The sequence below is a fragment of the Otolemur garnettii genome, unplaced genomic scaffold (genome assembly GCF_000181295.1).
Source record: "Otolemur garnettii isolate 467f Iridium unplaced genomic scaffold, OtoGar3 scaffold00092, whole genome shotgun sequence".
NCBI classification, from domain to species: domain Eukaryota; kingdom Metazoa; phylum Chordata; class Mammalia; order Primates; family Galagidae; genus Otolemur; species Otolemur garnettii.
This window is the reverse complement of record NW_003852487.1, coordinates 2274553-2289772: the sequence shown is the minus strand read 5'-3', so window position 1 is coordinate 2289772 and position 15220 is coordinate 2274553. Positions and strand designations below refer to the sequence as shown.

Sequence of the window (15220 nt, the reverse complement as noted above, 5' to 3'; positions counted from 1 at the left end):
TAGGCAATTCTCTTGCCTCAGCCTCCCAAGTAGCTGGGACTACAGGCACCCACCATAACACCCAGCTATTTTCTTTTGTTGCAGTTTGGCCAGGGGTGGGTTTGAACCCGCCACCCTCAGTATATGGGGCCAGTCCCCTACCCACTGAGCCACAGGCACCAAATTTCTTTTTTTACTTTTCTTTTTTTTTTTTTTTGAGACAGGGTCTTTATCACATCTGTTGTTGGTTGTCTTCAGGTACAATTTGTTCTAGAAAGGTAAGATAAATGATTGATTTTTTTTTTTTTAAGAGATAGAGTCTCACTTTGTTAGCCTCAGTAGAGTGCTGTTGCATCACAGCTCACAGCAACCTCCAACTCCTGGGCTTTAGGCAATTCTCTTGCCTCAGCCTCCCAAGTAGCTGGGACTACAGGCACCCACTACAACACCTGGCTATTTTTTGTTGCAGTTTGGTCAGGCCGGGTTTGAACCCGCCACCCTCAGTATGTGGGGCTGGTGCCCTACCCACTAAGCCACAGGCACCACCCCCAACCCAGATTTTTTTTAATATTTAGTTGTAGGGTCACAGAAAGTTTTTTTAAATTATTAAAATAGCTACCATTTTTGTATAGAGAAGTGTGATATAGTGAGAAATAAAAGGCTTTGAGGAATAATATATGTTATAGTAAATAAAATTCTGTCCATCAATTAAAGGAGAAAAAGAAATAATTTCAAATTACTAGTTGTTAAATGAGAGATTTTTAAATGGGTGATGATAGGTTTCAAATTACAATGGTATCAAGGTCCCTTTGTATACATAACAAAGAGTAATATAAATAGTTTTATCTACAGGGCACTGGAAGTTAAATTTAAACATTTACATTTAAACTTTAAATATGTGAGGGGGATGTAGTTTTTCTAAATTCTTTTATGGAGTACATTGGGCAATAATATTTAAGGCCACATTCAGTGAAAGTGGGAACAAGAGGTATAAGATGTTTTTGAAAATGACAGTTGAAATGGGGAAGGCGAGGATAGGGGGAAGGAAGGAGAGAAGGTGCTAGTCCCATGTATATTAATAACAATTATCAAGAAACAGGAAAAGTAACAATATAGAACAAAAATCTTTTAAATGTATAACACTGTTCTTATCTCTAGATGCCCATGAAAATTACCTAGACTGGGTCTGGACTTTTTTTCCAAGGTGATTTAGTATACAGCCAAGGCTGAGAATTATTGAACTAAACTCAAAGTGTGGTCCTTAGACCAGTATTGTTAGCATCATCTTGGGAGCTTATTAGAAATACTGAACTTTGGGCTTCATTCCAGACTCACTGAATCAAATTCTGTACCTTAACAAGATACTTAAGTGATTCATATGCACATTAAAGTTTTAAAAACCAAGATTTCTAACAAGATCCCAGGTGATGCTGTTGCTGCCAGTTCGCAGAGTGCAGTTGAGTAGCCAAGTTCTGGAGTAATGTTACTCTGAAGTTTCATGGCATAGGTAATTAAGAGTATGGCTCCAGAGTCAGGAGCATCAGCACTTCTTGGATACTTGTTAGACATGAAAACACTTGGGACCTACCCCAGACCAATTAGACAGAATCCCTGGGTGTGGGGTCCTGGAATCTGTGTTTTGTCAGGCTCTCTATGTGATGCTAACGCTCACTGGAATTTGAGGACTGTTTTAGGGAGAGTTCATATCAAATTCTGATAGTGTCAAAGCTTAGGTTAATTTAGGAGATGGCCAGAAGTTTGTAAATACCAAGAGACCCAGCTGAATGAGAGAGCCACTGCTGAAGCTTTCATTACAGCCTTACCTATCTATAACCCCAAGGACACCTGTTCTGCAGTGAGGCCTGAATGTATGGCCAGTTATATGCGGGCATGAGCTGATAGTGCCTTAGTTCTGTCTTCATGCCACATGCGTGTACAGCCCTTGGGTACTGCCCCTATTCACCTATTGAGTCATTCAGAAGGCTGTCAGTTCTAAGGTGGGGGTAGGGGGTGCCAGATCAAGAGAGGACTGTGCAGTCGATCCAAGAGCAATTTCCCAGTTATTCACATCATTTGATCCCACAGGTCTGATGGTGCTAGAGGCAGTCCTGTTGAATAATGATGCTGTGTAAGCTTGTGCAAGCCCTAGTTGTAGAGTTGCAATCTGGGGCCTAGAGTTCTGGGACAAGCCAGTTCTACAGCAAAGAACTCTCATTATTTGAGCTCTAATAGACACTGAGCACCAAGTGAGTAGGAACCAGAATCTTGCTCATCACAAGCCAGGTAGTATCAGATTCTCTAAGACATAAGGATGGTCAGATGCAAGAGCAATCCATTGAATGATTGAAATGGTACATTTGGGGCCAGGCCCAAGCAGATAAAGAAGGCAGGAGTATGTTACATAAAAGTTGGCCCCAGACTCTCATGTCACCTACCACTGACACCTTTCCTCCACCTCATGGGTCCTTACAACCAACTGATAGATAAGGAAAAACTTGGGACTGACAGACAGATGGGTCTGTGTGGTATGTCGGTGCTAGCTAAACATGTAGTTGCTCAGTACTGCGCCTCTACAGGATACCCTGATTAGCAATGCCAAAGGGAAGTCCCTTCAATGGGCAGAGCTGTGAGCACTACTCTAATCACTATTTGGCTCTGTTGTGTTAGAGCCCTCCATCCTGGGAGATAGTGCCTTCATGGGGGAATATACAAGGGTTCTGTGGACTGACTAGTAAATTAGGAACTCACTGGGCTGCAGGGGTTGCTGCTACACAATGGGATAAGGAAGGGATTGAACTGACCAGGTGACTTGTTGGTATGTCCTGTGGTGCTTCCATACCCAATGATAATGGTCACTGGGCAGTTGTGGCAACTAAGGACAAGTCAACTAAAGCCATTGAGAAAGGTTTGAGATACCCCATCAGGCCAGCAATCTGCAAAAATGCTGGCCAAGGATGAGAGAACTGTGCTGCTTTTTCCCTTACTTTTGCTTCACTGAAACTATGCTCCCGGAAAACTCTGAACTCAGGCTAAGATGGAGCTATCTGAATCTATAGAGCAAAGAGAAGGTGGTGTCACCACAGGTATAGCCAAGAAATTTACTGTGATCTTTGTAGAATATAATGTAAACCAAAATTGTCTCTTTGAGGAAGGATTCTCGTAAGAACCTGTATCAGCCGAGGAGAAGAAGGTGACCCAACTCACATTCTCATTTGGTAGAAGTACATTTAGCAACTGCTTAAATCTCCTTAGTCAGTTTGGACTTATGAAAAAATGGATCTAATGAACAGCTTTTAGACACTTACTAGTAGAAGAATGTCTGTAGCTCAATGCAGCATGTCTCTTCCGGTAGTCTTGATTTGCTGAATGTTGGGCATTGGCTGAGCTAACAGACTAAGACATCCATTTTAAGTCTTATCATGAAGCTAATAGTAACCCAAAAAGGAAAACAAGAACCACTTTCCTCAACTTTTTGTTAACTTATATGTGCTTCATAATTTTGCATATTGCTTTGTCTTTCAGACCAACTTGAATCTCCTAGCTTCAAATTATCTATTTTATAACTACAGAGGGGGATGATTCGTTGCCTTTGTCTCTTAACTATTTAAAAAAGGAGCTTTTATTGTTGAGAAGAAATTGTTAAAGTCCTAATACCTACAAAATAGGATTTGGCTCATTCTGCCCTGAATTAACTAAAATCAACCTGTTTTCAACTGGTGATATTCCTTCATTAGTTTTAACTCATTTTCAGCATAGCTGTTTTTTTTTTATTCATAATGCTTTTGATGAAAATTAATTAGTTTCTTTTAGCCCTGAAACAATATTATCATGGGCACTCAGACACTGTTATAAAAAAGGGCCTTGCTATAAATCGAGCCTGAGGATTCAGAGTGAGATTCTACTTCAGAGAGAATTCACTTTATGATGAAGCCATGGGTACGCTAATAGTTTTTTGGCTGCTGGGGTCTGTACCTTAGTTTTCCCATCTGTGAAATGAGGAGTTCAAACTAGATCAACTATAAACTTTGTTTCATGAGACTAACAAAACTAAATAAACTTTTATAAAATAGATATGTGAAGAATATATACAAAAGTTCATATAAATATTATACTGATAAAATATTTTATTAGCCCAGTATAGAATGCCAGTCAATATTCTATATAGGGCTATCTAATAAGGACCTAGAGAAGAGGGTAACTGCTCACCAGATGGGTGAGGGGAAGAAAGAAGAGGAGTAGGCCCAATCAGACCCCTCAGGTTTATCTACTAAGACTTAGAGGACCCTCAGCTATGCTAGCCTGTAGGGACCTTGGGTGTGCTCAACTGGCTTTCAAGGGGCCATGAGGCTTAGAATATACATTTGCTGATCTTGCCCAGCTTCCTGCAATTTAATCATTTTTTTTTTTTTTTTTTGCAACAGGGAACTGTGAAATCAAAATGTACTAAGGCAAAGAAAAACCTACTTTCATAACTATAATTTCAACAGGGACTAATTCAGAGAGAGAGAGAGAAATCACTTTTTTAAAGTGCCACTTAATTTAATGTAGACAGCAGCTCTCCAGCTTGAGTTCCATACGCATAGCCTTGCTATTTGCCTAAGGCGTTGGAGACAGAAGTCGAGCCTATCTACCTGTCATGCTGCTGATTTGGTCTGATCATACAAGAGCCTTAATTTTTATAAAATGGGCAATTCAGTATTCAAAATCCATTAGAAGTAGAACCTCCTGAATTAATCAAATGATCACTTACCGAAGAATCTTTTTTTCTCCCCAAAAAAGGGCATATGACAATATTTATTAGCTAGAATATACATTTCATCATAACATCTGTCATTACTCAATATATAAAGAATGAGCTTCAGCATGAGGAAGTCACAAGAGCTAAGGTGGGCCCACAGCAATGGCCCAGACAGTTGCTGGTGCACATGCCCAGCTGAGGATAGCAGACGGAGGGAAGTCAAATAGATGGTGAGTAGGGGGACCTCATCTGTGAGTTGCTAACCAGACCTATCACCAGGTGAACAGAAGAGCGAGATGTGGCACTGTTCAGATGGTCTGACATTTGCAAGTGCCTATGTGCTGCTGAGACAGGAAACCAGGTTCAGGTGATAAACTAGCCCTGAATGAAATAGTCCTTGACATGATGCTCCTTCAGCAGCTGGACTCCCTTCAGCATTCAGACCCCATTCTCTCTTCACTTAGCTTTTTTTTCTTTCCACATATATGATTTTTGTCAATTAGAAAGAAATTCCATTTGCAGTGGGTATTTATCTAATGCTGAACAGGTTGCTTGGTGTATGAGACTAAAAATAATAAAAGTAAAATAACATTTGAGTGAATAAATTACTGTACATTTAGAAAGTGGATGAATCGTCAGTATAAAAAGATTGAAAATGTAGTTTCTAGAATGAATTCAAAAGAAATTATATTTTATTTGAGTTGCTCCCCTACATACAATTTTCCAGAAATCCAATTTAGCAATTTTAGACTATATTTCAAATTACTTAAAGGAGAAGGTGAGTTTGTATTTCTTGATAACACATGTATTTCTCTTTGAAGTAAATGAGAGTAACTTGGACCTAGCAGGAGAAAAGTGAGTCCCAGAAATTTTATTAACTATAGGTTGTTGATAAATGACACTCTTAATTTCAGAACTAAATAATAAAAGAGCTCCCTGGGACATGTTCCCAACACATGCATGAACACACAAACAGGGAAAGAAAAATGCACTGGCATTCCCCTTTGGGTATGCAGTTAATATACTGTTTAAAGGAACCTCAATAATGATTTCCTATAAATTATGTTTATTGCATGAAAATAAGTAGACTCTAAGGTATGAATCTAAATGTGCTAAGGAAATTCCATGCTCTGATTTTAAAAAGAGAGAGATATTTGTTTAAGGAATTTGATTATCTACTGATAGGTCATTTCTGAAAATAATATAGAGGATTCATCTTCAATCATAATTGATGCTTTAATGCAGACCACTTTCTCCAATCCCCAGCTTCCCATATACCTCACTCTCTCCAGGTTCCTGATTCTTTGAGAAAGGGAAGTCATCTATAAATTCCTTCCAAATATATGCATATTGACTCATTCTTATTAAGCTCACTTCTATTCTGGAAGAGTACTGCTGCTCCTTTTCAATCCTTAACCTTCCTGTGCTTCTGGGAACTCATCTTCTCCACATACTTGGCTCTATTTTCTCCCTTCTCCCCTGCCTTCATTAGAACTCTGTAGGCATACTCAGCCCTTTGCCTAGGCTCCTATAGAGAGACATCCCTGTGTCCCTTTTCCCTGCCATAGGGGACAGTGGCAGCCTCTGCTACCCCCTCTGTGATCCTCTTTACTCTGCTGAAATTATGGCTACTTCTTGTCTGGTTCCCACTGGAACTGCCATCAGCAGGTAAAAGGTGACCTGCTCATCTCCATATTTGGGAGACTCTGTAGGTCCTCACCTCCTCTGCCCTCCTGAAAGGCTGGCCATCCTCTTTGCATCCCCCAGTTTCTAGGGTTTTCTAGTCTCTGACAGCTCTTGCCCAGGGTCTTTGTGATTCTTTCTTCTCTGCCTTGCCATTATACCTTCTGTTGGGAGCTTCCCAAGCCTTGCACCTCTTTTCTGTTCACATCTCTCATGTATGTCTGAAACCTCCAAATCTGCTTTTGTGATTTTGAGCTTTACTTCTGGAACTCACATAGTCCCCTTCTGACTAGAAGTCCCACGGACTCAACATCTACATAATAAAATTCATTATTTCTTGCCCAGATCAATGCCTCTTTCACTATCAGCTTGATCATCATAAAACTAGAAACCATAGAATTGCCTGAAATTCTTCCCCTCTTCAATTAAGTTCCCAAATTCTATTTTTGAAATAATAGTAATTTTACTTAGTATTTACTAGGGCCTATAATTGCTACACTGAGGTAGCTATTTCCTTGAGGAGACTACTTGTGGCCATAGCCACAAGACTAATAAGTGGCAGAACCAGGATTGGAAGCAGGTATGTGCAACATCAAAGCCCAGTCTCTCACCCTCTTGTGTGCCTCTCACACCGTACTGTTTTCTTATTGCCACTGTCTTCTGATGTTTTTGCTACTGTTCCTCCTGAAAGAAATTTTGAAAGCCAGGTAGTCCCTTATACATTTTAAAAAGTATGTTAAAATTTTTCATACATATAAATAGTTGCAAAGAATATTTAAGTATTGACTTTTAAAAATAAAACTATTACATCATTCTTCTGAATGGAGTAACTAGAATATCTATTAAATGATACCATCGTTTATTTTCAAAGTATAAGGAAATATTTTCTTCAACAGTTGGAAATGGTGCTGGTACATTTGCACTGTGCTTCCCCCTCCCCCCCACAGAATTGCATCCTAACATATGTATGAGAAACTCTTATTGATTACACTATCATTCTTCCCTGCAACATATATACATATATTCATGCATATACACAAATATACATGTGCACACTTGCATATGTATATAAATAGTATTTGAAATTTGTTTTTTATTTCCAATGACCATAAACTGTGTGTTTAAATATTATGTATTGAGCTATTACTGTGATAATTTTAGGACACATTTGATCAGAATGCCATATTATAAATTTCATAAATAATTATTAAACCTATAAAATTTTAATCAGGACTGCATCTTTTAATGAGATGGATTCAAGGACATTTATGTGTTGGTGCCCTGATGAAAGGAATTTAAATTGTTCCTTTGTTTTGGTACCCTGAAGGATTTTATCCAAAAGCCTTTTATCTGGAACTCTATAAACATCTTCAGCACTTTCTCATATTTTATTCAAGGTGCCTATTCAAGGTGGTAAGTCCTTAAGATTCAGGACAGTGAGAAGTATGCTTTCCTCTTTAATGTAGGAGGATCGTTATGAACAGGAAGGTGATAGGGAGAACCTGGAGTTGAGGATTCTTGGGCAGGTTTAGGAAAGAGGACACATAGAAATTGAATATCTGGAAGTTAATTCCCTTAAAATTGCCGGTGTTTGTAAAGTCTGTAATGAACACACTTAACCTCAGTAGAACAGGTACCACAGTGTGAATGCCACCACCCCAGGCCACTTTCAGTAATTACAGTAGAGTCCTCTTTCTAAACATACCATTTTCCTTCTCTAGGACTTTTGGCTGGCTCAGAGAATGAAATCTTCACTCTCTGGCCTGGCATTTATTCCCACCCATATTCCCAGACTGTATTTAGGGTTTCATTTTTTCATCCCAAATTTCTCTGTTAGCTTTCCCTTTTCCCCAAATTAATGCATCCCCTCCCCTGCTGGGCTATTCTCTGAACAAATACCCTGGGCTGGAATGCCTTTTGTCCTTATTTCTGCACACACATCTTCAAGATGGTCCCAACATCACCTCTTCTGTTGAATCGTATCCACTCCTCCTGGCTCATTCAGGCCTCTGCCATCATGCTTATTGGTCTTGGTGCACCTGTCTTTCATGCTATGGTTGGAGCGCCTTTCCAGGCAACATCCCCTTTTTTACTTTGTGTCCTTGGGTCAAGCACAATGCACAATACAGAATTTGGAATGTAAGTTTTATAATTTTAGATGCCAAGAATTTAAACTTCGTGGATATTTGTGGTAAAATTGATTAGTTTTTAGAAAGATAATTTTTGTGGAAAAATTATTTAAATAGTTCAGTATTATATTGATTGGTTGAAAGGGTAATTTTTGACTTCAGAGACTATTGCAAGAAAATATGAATTTGGAAGATCTTTTGAACCTTGTACAGACTAGTGAATTTCAATTTAGAGTAGGATGTGGAATGCATCTTGATGGATGATTTTGAGACGGCTGCATATTTTGATAGTAGATTGGATTGTTGCTGATAACTGGCCATTACCTGTGTTACAACATATAGTCTTTGGATAGCGGTATCATTTGTTTCTTTTCATGTTATTGTACCTATCTATATAACTTTCAAAAATCATAAATAGATCTTTTTTAAAAACCTGTTCCAAAGCTCACATAGGGAATTCATGATAGAAAAGCTGATAGACCCTTAATTATGAAGGCGGTGCTTGGCACCACAATAAAATATTAGCTTTACTAGAAAGAGAATTCAGAAGTTTGGAACAATAATATGCATTTTCACAAGCTGAAATGACCAATAATTCACAAGTTGAGAAAGGATTGGAAGCTTGTAGTGTTTCTTGGATATTGTGTAACAAGTCAAAATATAATATATAATCATTTTATATTTACAAGTTACTTCCCTCCACATTGCTATTCTATGTCAAAAGCAAGTTAGGAGGGTGAAGAGCTCCAGCTCTGGGAAGGGGCGACTTTCCACCACTCACTGTGTGTGGCTTTTTTCAAGTCCTAGAACCTTCTTCCCTCCTTCCCATTCCTCATCTGTCAAAGGGAAGTAGCAAGCCTACTTCTCTCATAGGAACACTGATAAGTACTAAATAAATACATAGAAAGCATGTGCAAGAGTGCTTGATGTATAGCAGTAAAGTGTTACTTATTTTAATTATTATGATCGCAAATGAAAAAAATAAGACACCTTTTTTTTAGTTTCTAAGACTTGTCTAAGTTCTTAACCAAATGCAATGGACCAACTAAAAAATCCCACATGTGCATGATTAGTAATTCAAAATTATACAATGAATGTTGGCATTTTCACTTGTTAGAGTAAAAATTATCATTTTATTAAAATTCGTTTAAAGCTTGTTAAAAGCAGAGAGAGATGCTATCTACCCTGAATAATTAGCTTTTAGAGATAATGTCTTTCTTGACGACATGATATAGTCTTTTTTAAATTGAATTATTTGGTAATATTAACATTTTAATGAAGGAATTATCCCATTTTCATATTTCTTAGAACCTGATATTTAATTTCTGCTTCATGTTAATAATGTACTTAACATATTTAAAGTCTCAGTTAAAATAATTTATGCTTAATATTTCCATAACGATAGAAGCATAATATTCTTCTTTTATTATGTGTTTATGTCCTTGTTTTGTCATGAGGTTTCCCTTTTATGGGGCTATATTTTGGAAATGCTAATTTCAAGGGACTCATAATTGATATCAGTCATATCTTTTATGGGAAACTTGCCAATCATGTAGGTGTTTTGAAGATGTGTATTTTTAAGAAACGCCTTACTCACTAGGTAGCATTTGCTGGCATTAGGCAGCTGGTATGTGTGATATATGGGAAAGCCTTTCAGTGATTTTGTAGAGTTCACCAGTAAACTTTCCGGGTGAAGATGGAAAGACGGGTAGAGATGCAGTTGAACCCAGAAGAAATGGCCTTTAGAAAAGAATCCAGAGGTGAGGAATCTGCAGCTTTAAGGCCACATGTGGCCTGCTAGATCCCTAAGTTCAACCTTTTGATGGAATCCAATTTTTACAAAAGGCCACACTTAAGGATTTGAAAGGCTACATGTTCCCCACCTCTGGGGACATTGAAACTAAATGGCTGAATAGCTTCAGATATCCCCACAGGAAGAAAAATAAGATTTAAAGTGTTATTATTAAAGAATGTGATCTATAAATAATAGTAGTATATTCTCATACCTCTAACAGATTTTGACAAATAAGACAAAAATGTGTTCCTAATAGGAAAAATATGTTTGAAGTGTGTTCTACACTGTTTAATGCTGCTGGTGCATTGAGAGATTACTAGTAGAGCTAAAGTTGAGTTAGTGAACAACAGAGAAAAAAGGATACTTTGCATTGGAGGTCTGCTTTTGACAGAGCCACTTTGTAGAAAACCAAATTACAGGCCAATCCTTGCTGCCCTTCACGTGAAGGGTGAGCTATGGACAAGAATGTGGGTCTAGTCTTGTTTTCATTTGGGATTCTTTAAGTGATTTTGAAATTTTGATTTTAAAAATAGTTCCAGCTGATATCTGTGGCAGTATGAAAGCCCAGCCAGCCCAGAGTGATGGGTGGGACCAGGTCCTTGAAGGGAGAGGCAGGTGAGCTGCAGTGGATGCAGGGCTGTCATCAGTCATCACCACTGCTAATGTTATAAAAGGTGAGAGAGGTACTATTTGTTTAAAATCTTTCTCTTAAAATTTTGTTTTAAAATAGGCTATTTCAAGAAGGAAAGATATATTTCTTTAATATTTAAATACCACCATATACCTTTGTCATAATAGTTACCCACCCCCAGAGTCTTTCTGTGATAATCATCTCATATAAGTACAGAATGCTACCTTGTGGCTAAACTAATTAGTTCTGTCTTCTCCCTAACACTGTGCCTAAGGGAGCATTTGTCATTTAGATGATGCCAAATATGTGCAGTCATCCCTCAGCAGGCACTAGGGATTGGTTCCAGGACCACCCTCCACACCCCTATACCAAATCTGACCGACAGTTGGTCATCCCTATGGAACCCACATATAAGAAAAGTTGTGGGTTTTGCATATGTGAACATATGTTTTCTATTTGTGTTTTGCTGAAAAAAACTAACATATGTTTTCAGTTGAAAAAACCAAAGAGGGCAAGTGGACCTGTGCAGTTCATCAGGCCTGTGTTGTTCCAGGGTCGCTTGCATACTGACTTTTGTGATGATGCAAAGCAGGCCAATGTTCAGAATAATCTTGGAAACAATTTGTCTTCCTGAGTGTAAATTCTAGAGTTTGTTCATTTACTCAACAATTTCTGAGGGCATCGAACTTAATTGTTCTTGAGGACACCATAATCTAGTCTTATGTTTTAAAATTATTGTGCATGTGTTTAATCGAGAGACTTCTAATATTAAAGCTGTCTTGGAAAACTTTTGCAATTAAATACAGTAGGAGCAAGATGTATGTACAAATGCAGGGTGACAGAGTGTTGACTCTCCATCAGCAGTATTCTTCATACACTGTATTTCTTTATTCCCTCCTGCCCTGGCCACAGCTGCATCGTTCACAGGTGAGAGCTGTGAGTATTAGGATTTAGGTCAAAGAGAGAGGTAAATTCTCTAGTGAGGTAGGTGGAAAAGAGAGCACTTGCTCCAAAAGGTTATCTAGATAAGCACCCTGACCAAGCAGCTTATTCTCCCTCTCTCATTGCAAGGGATAGACTCCATAGATTTCTTACATGAAGTTTCAGTGGAAAACATGAGCATGAGAACCACCAGACAGCTAGGAAATGCCAACATCATGAGGGACACTCAGCTAACAAAGAATATTTATTATTTATTTATTTATTTATTTATTGAGACAGAGTCTCACTATGTTGCCCTGGGTAGAGTGCTGTGGCATCACAGCTCACAGTAACCTGAAACTCTTGGGCTTAAGCAGTTCTCTTGCCTCAGCCTCCCAAGTAGCTGGGACTACAGGCACCTAGCACAACACCCGGCTATTTTCTTGTTGCAATTGTCTTTGTTGTTTAGCTGGCCCAGGCCGGGCTCCAACCCGCCAGCCTTGGTGCATGTGGCTGGCAGCATAACCACTGTGCTACAGGTGCCAAGCTCCAGCAAAGAATATTTATGTAAGGAAATATTAAAGAGAGAATGTGAAAAAGAACCACAGATAAGATACATTTATTATTTCAGAAATAATGCAAGAACATATTGCATCCATAAACTGGAGACACTGAAATTAAACACTGATTGTTAAAATAAAAATTTAATAAATTAAAGGCAAAAGTAGTGACAACTGGAGAACAAACTTAGTAATTCTCCTAGAATGTATCACAAACAGACTAGGAGAGGTATGTACAAAACAGTTAAGGGATACATCATATAGAGTCAGCTGTGCAAACGTCCATCTAATAACAGAAGTTGCATAATAAGGGAATGTGGGGGAGGTGGTGTGCAAAGAAATCCTAGGCAGTTTTCTGTAACTGAAGAAAGTCAAACTAAAGAGGTCATTGGGTGCCAATAAAACAGAAACAAATATTAAACTTCCAACACAGTATCTTAAAGGATTCTGGTTGGTGGGGTTGGGGGAGGGATTTTTTAGTCAAGGTTGTAAAGGAAAATCTTAGAATGTAGCACTCTATGCTCTCTTTCAAGAGCAAAATGAAATAAAGACATTAAATTTTTTTCAGACATTCCAGGTCTTAGAAATTTGCCAACTAAGAGCTTGAGAGAATTAATAAGTGATCTACTCCAGCAGTAAGAAGACTACATATAAATGAAGAAATAACAAAGAATTTGCTGAAACTTACTCTTAAATCTAAATAATGTTTATTCTAAGAATTAGCAACAATCAGAGATTCTGGGAGGCTGAGGAAACAGAGAGGAGGAGGAGGGAAGGAATGAGGGAAAAGCTTACCAGTTTTGTTCTCTTGTTCAGGAGAAGGATATACCAACTGATGAAGTCCAGATATGAAGGAAGTTTAAGTAAATGTTAAACATTTAATGATAGCCCATGAAAGAATAGAAATTACATTCATAGCTTCCAACCCACTGGAGAAAAAAATAATGGAGTAAATCTGATTAATCCAAGACAAGACAGGAAAAGAGGATTGAAAAAAAAAAGAACCTAATACATAAAAAAGATTTCAGAACAGTCCAAACAGATTAGTAATCTCAGTAAATGTGAGTAATTTAAACTAATGTAACTAACTTATAACACCTCTGAAAAATAGAACCTTTCAAAAAGTGTTTAAAAAAAAAAAACCCGGCTACGTTATATGCTGTTTACAGGGTTTAAAACTTCTAATGACATGGGTTGAAATGAAAATGTGTAAACACATATCAGACAAATATTAATTATGTCAATTAGGCTTAGCAATATTAATGTAATAAAAATCAGAATTCAAGGAAAACCATATTAAAATAGATATAAAGGGACATTTCATGTCAAAAAGAGAAGGATCTACCAAGAAAATACCATCACCAAGTAGATTGAATCCTTCAAAATGTAAGGATGATACAGAATTACACTATGAAAAAAATCTATTCCTGTTCATTGAAAAAATTACTCGTAGCCACTTGAGTGTAGAATAAAATAAATTAACTACAGAGCATATATCTAATAATAATCTACTGGAAATAACTTAATGGTAAATTATTAGAAGCATTAAGTTTAAAGTCTGTATCTGGGCAAAGATGTCTGCTATTGCACTGAGAACAAAGTAAATACAATAGGACAGAAATGAAAAAGAAGCAGGAAGGGGAGGGAAGAGAAGAGAAAGAGGAAAGAAACAGAAAAGAAAGAGGTATAGATATTAGAAAGAGACTGGAGTGCCATTATTTCAGGTAATGTGATTGCTTACATAGTAACCCTATGGTAATTGACTAGTAGGATTTCTGAGAGTTCTGAAAGATTGTTGGATATAAGATCGACATGGAAAAAAATTAACTTTTTCTATTAATCAGGAATAACAATTTAGAAAAATATAATAGAAATGCTATAAAAATAAGAGTATTCCTTTCACTATAGCAAGCTAAACTTTTAAATATTTTTTAATAATCCCAGTGAGAAATAATACAAGAATCTGAAGGACTTTACTGAAAAATATTTTTGAAAAGGAACAATTGAGGCCGGGCACAGTGGCTCACACCTATAATTCTAGCGCTCTGGGAGGCCAAGGAGTGTGGATCACCTGGGCTCAGGAGTTCAAGACCAACCTGAGCAAAAATGATATCCCGTCTCTTAAACAGCCCAGTGTTGTGGTGGGCACCTATAGTCCCAGCTACTTGGGAGGCTGAGGCAAGGGGATTGATTGAGCCCACGAGCTTGAGGTTGCTGTGATCTGTGATGCCACAGCACTCTACCAAGGGTGATAAAATGAGACTGTCTCAAAGAAAAAAAAAAGGAACAAATGGAGTGATAAACCATACACATGGATGGAAAGACTCAATTATATAAAGATATCAACTGTCTCCAATTCAGTAAATCATGAAATTTGTCAAATTAATTCTAAAATTGCTATGGAAACCTTAATAATGAAATGGCCTAATATGCCTTAGTAAAATATAAAAAAATTATATCATTCTATATGTACAACATACTTTTACAGAAAAATACATTTTTGGAGGTATAGCCTCCATCTAGAAATCTACTTCATTATCCTTATCTAATCCATTGTATTAGATACAATGTATCTAATAATATCTAATGTCTAATACAATTGATTAATTTAAAAATATCTAGAAAAAAATCACATCAATCTCTTCACTTCCTCTCTAGAGAAAAAAGATGAGGATAGAGTGTAGAAAAATTTCCAGAAGAATGTTTCACCCACCTTTCAAAGTCGTATTATGTTTGCTTTATATGTAAAGCCCACGGTTTTTAGTTGTACTCAGGAGGAAGAAT

General features: G+C 37.5%; 1 protein-coding gene across 1 annotated transcript in view; it reads left to right on the top strand.

Moving 5' to 3' along the window:
- The window catches only part of SDK1 (sidekick cell adhesion molecule 1), a 1049055-nt gene that overhangs the window by 675693 nt on the left and 358142 nt on the right, over positions 1–15220 (top strand). The window lies entirely within an intron of this gene.